Genomic DNA, 4,708 nt, shown 5'->3' on the forward strand with positions numbered 1-4,708 from the left:
TATACAGTAGAGGTCGACCGATTAACCGATACTGATTATTGGAGGACCAAAAAAAGCAGATACCGATTAATCGTCTGATTTATATATATTGTAATAATGACAATTACAACAATACTGAATGAACAATGACCACTTTTATTTTAACTTAATATAATGCATAAATAAAATGTATTTAGTCTCAAATAAATAATGAAACATGCTCAATTTGTTTTAAATAATGCAAAAATTAACAGGCACCACATTGATTATATGCAACGCAGAACAAGCTAGTTAACCTAGTAATATCATCAACCATGTATAGTTAACTAGTGATTATGTTAAGATTGATTGTTTTTTATAAGATAAGTTTAATGCTAGCTAGCAACTTACCTTGGCTCCTTGCTGCACTCGCGTAGCAGGTGGTCAGCCTGCCAAGCAGTTTCCTCATGGAATGCAATGTAATCGGCCATAATCGGCGTCCAAAAATGCCGATTACCGATTGTTATGAACCCTTGAAATCGGCCCTAATTAATCGGCCATGCTGATTAATCGGTCGACCCCTAGTATACAGACAATAACCCTATTTGGTAAAAGACCAAGTCCATATTATGTCAAGAACAGCTCAAATAAGCAAAGAGAAACAGTTTATTTTAATTTTTTCAAAAAATATTATTTCACCTTTATTTAACCAGGTAGGCCACTTGAGAACAAGTTCTCATTTACAACTGCAACCTGGCCAAGATAAAGCAATGCAGTGCGACAAAAACAACAACACAGAGTTACACATAAACAAACGTACAGTCAATAACACAAATAACCCAGTCCAACATTACTTTATTTGAAGCTCAGTCAATCCAGGAAAATGTAAAGTTTCTTCAAGTGCAGTCGCAAAAACCATCAAGCCCTATGATGAAACTGTCTCTCATGAGGACCGCCACAGGAAAGGAAGACCCTCTGCTGCAGAGGATAAGTTCATTAGAGTTACCAGCCTCAGAAATCGGCAATTAACTGCACATCAGATTGCAGCCTAAATAAATGCTTCACAGAGTTCAAGTAAAAGACACATCTCAACATCAACTGTTTCCAAGGAGACTGCGTGAATCAGACCTTCATGGTCGAATTGCTGCAAAGAAACCAGTACTAAAGGACACCAACAAGAAGAAGAGACTTGCTTGGGCCAAGAAACACGAGCAAGGAAAATTAGACCGGTGGAAATCTGTCCTTTGGTCTGGAGTCCAAATTTAAGATTTTTGGTTCCAACCGCCGTGCCTTTGTCAGACGTGGAGTAGGTGAACGGATGATCTCTGCATGTGTGGTTCCCACAGTGAAGCACGGAGGAGGAGGTGTGATGGTGTGGGGGTGCTTTGCTGGTGACACTGTGATTTATTTAGAATTCAAGGCACACTTAACCAGCATGGTTACCACAGCATTCTGCAGCGATAAACCATCCCATCTGGTTTGTGTTTAGTGGGACTACCATTTGTTTTTCAACAGGACAATGACCCAAAACACATCTCCAGGCTATTTGGGCTAAGGGCTATTTGACCAAGAAGGAGAGTGGAGTGCTGCATCAGATGACCTGGTCTCCACAACCACTCGACCTCATCCCAATTGAGATGGTTTGGGATGAGTTGGACCGCAGAGTGAAGGAAAAGCAGCCAGCAAGTGCTCAGCATATGTGGGAACTCCATCAAGACTGTTGGAAAAGCATTCCAGGTGACTACCTCATGAAGCTGGTTGAGAGAATGCCAAGAGTGTTCAAAGCTGTCATCAAGGCAACAGGTGGCTACTTTGAAGAATCTAAAATATATTTTGATTTGTTTAACACTTTTTTGCTTACTACATGTTTCCATATGTGTTATTTCATAGTTTTGATGTCATCACTATTATTCTACAATGTAGGTGTGTCCAAACTTTTGACTGGTACTGTTTAACTAGAATTACAGTATATTTCTAATGTTTGAATACATAGGCTATGGTTGATTGCACTGGCCAAGTAACTGAGTATAATGACTTGGTTTTACTATTGAGTCTCCCTCCTTCCTTTCCGATCTCTCCCTCCCTCCCTCCTCTCTCTCCCCTCCATCTCACCCTCCCCCCTTCTCTCCACAGGTCGATGCCTGACTTACTGACTACAGGCGTGTGACTGACAGCTCGGCTGTCGGCGGCATGCTGTGGAGTCTGTAGTGTAATGTCAAGGTATAACAGCATTGTTTTCCTCGCACTGTCCTGCTGTCAGTCACTCTGGAGATGGGTTCTGCGCCAGGCGACCGGAGCAGCAACAGCAGAAAGGTAGATTAATACAGATTTCTTCGTTTATATAATGTATGTTTTGGGCTGTTGTTTCTGTTTTTCTTTTTGTCTATTTAATTGTCGGGATTATCTTTATTTTTGATTTTTTTTAATCGAAGACAATAGGCTACTTCTGCTTTTGGTTAGTCTACCTGGCTGTTTTTATTCAGCACATACTGTCATGTAGAACGTTTGTCTAGAAGCCGACGTTGGACCCTATAACCATTCAAAGGTGCGCGTTAGGCTACGTCATTCTATTCATTTGCCATTCTGTTCACATTGCAAGAAAAGTATTGATTCTGATTCTGATTATTGATCAGTGGTTTGTAATTGATGGGTTATTTTCTCGCCATTCTATCTCATATGTAATGCAACGGTGTCATCAGTGTATTCATTGTCTAGCCAAATCGGTGATTTATTAAAAAGTACCTTATAGCCCTTTACTGTACGAGGACAGAAATTATTTTTCAGGATTTAGATAATTTAACCGATATTCTGTACCATTATCCATCATGTGTTTATTAATTGAGTCAATTCAATACCTACATCATATTTGGTTTGTTATTCATCATTTTTGGGGGCAATGTTCTGAACATTCGCTCCACGGGACATTCCAATGTTCTCCTCTCTCCCGGTGCAGTGTGTCGTTCCGAACGGACGAGGCGCTGTTGAACACACACTCGATACTAGCGCACACCGACGGTCACATACTCCAGCACGCATTCTCATTCTGCTTGGAGTGTGTTGGAGACCTCCATGGCCACGGGGAGTTGAGAGGGCAAGACAGAAAGGGTTGTTTTCTTTCACGTTTTAATACTGTCAAGTTGTCCTTATGTCGCGTTTCACACACTACTGTTCTCGCCACTATCCCCGATGCGGTGGAAAACGGGGTGCGGGATTTCAGATACGGTAGGTTGTATACTTTAAGCCGCTAAATACGGGATGTTTGGGGTTTTTAGGTAGCTTGCTAGCCCCTTAGCCAAGCGGCGGGGTGAAACGTGCCTTCGCTTTCTGCTTGTGTGTTTGATCCTTGATCGAAGGATTAGGGCTGTTGCGCTTTGATCGATCAAACGGCTTCGGGATGTTCGTATCTCGTACGAGAACGCTCAACTGTGTCCGCCATCCGAGTTAGTTAGCAATCTGGCTAATGTTTACTGTGTCAAGTAGTGTTGCGGGCTACCTCAAGGGGTTTAGTGGAGGAAAGGAAAGGCAGCAGGCCCGTCTTGTGTGGTGGTGTGGAGTTTGTTGCCTTGTACCCCCTCCCCCACCGTCTTTGCGAGAGGCCAAGATGAATGGGATCTCACTTCAAAGCAATGTGAGGGAGAGGCTAGCTAGCTACTACACCTAGCCGGAGTAGAGGAAGCGAGAGGACTGAACTAACGTTGACTAGTTACTGTACTGTAGCCATCTTTGAAATGCGTTGTTTATTTGCTAGCTAGTTAACCTTAGATAGTTACAGTACACATTAAGTGCAAACTCATTGTTATTATTGACCTGCTGCTAGCTAACTAACAGTTAGAGTTAATGCATCTAGCTGGCTGTGTTTTGTTAAACTCGCAGATAGCTAACTAACAGTTATAGAGCTAATGCATCTAGCTGGCTGTGTTTTGTTAAACTGGCAGATAGCTAACAGTTATAGAGCTAATGCATCTAGCTGGCTGTGTTTTGTTAAACTGGCAGATAGCTAACTAACAGTTATGGAGCTAATGCATCTAGCTGGCTGTGTTTTGTTAAACTGGGAGCTAGCTAACTAACAGTTACAGAGCTAATGCATCTAGCTGGCTGTGTTTTGTTAAACTGGCAGCTAGCTAACTAACAGTTACAGAGCTAATGCATCTAGCTGGCTGTGTTTTGTTAAACTGGCAGTTAGCTAACTAACAGTTACAGAGCTAATGCATCTAGCTGGCTGTGTTTTGTTAAACTGGCAGTTAGCTAACTAACAGTTACAGAGCTAATGCATCTAGCTGGCTGTGTTTTGTTAAACTGGGAGCTAGCTAACTAACAGTTATGGAGTTAATGCATCTAGCTGGCTGTGTTTTGTTAAACTGGGAGCTAGCTAACTAACAGTTATAGAGCTAATGCATCTAGCTGGCTGTGTTTTGTTAAACTGGCAGCTAGCTAACTAACGCGTACCGGTGACGTTAGGATAACGAAGCTAACTAACTATTAGCTAACGTTGGTTAACCACTGTTACCTTCTTTAACCATAGCTTCTGTTTTGATGATCTATTACGGCACTACCTAGCTAGCTGGCTAACAACTAACACTAACCAATGGTTTAGAATGACCTTATTTGCTAGCTAGTCTGTGTTGATCATTGCTGATAGCCGTCATTGTGAAAGTTGAAATCAGCATGGCTATGCTAGCAAGTGCCAGGTACAACCTCTTTAATTAGTTAGCTAGTTATTTGTTATTAGCTTCAAAACATGTTCGTTGTG

The sequence above is a fragment of the Salmo salar genome, chromosome ssa12, assembly GCF_905237065.1.
Source record: "Salmo salar chromosome ssa12, Ssal_v3.1, whole genome shotgun sequence".
NCBI lineage: Eukaryota > Metazoa > Chordata > Actinopteri > Salmoniformes > Salmonidae > Salmo > Salmo salar.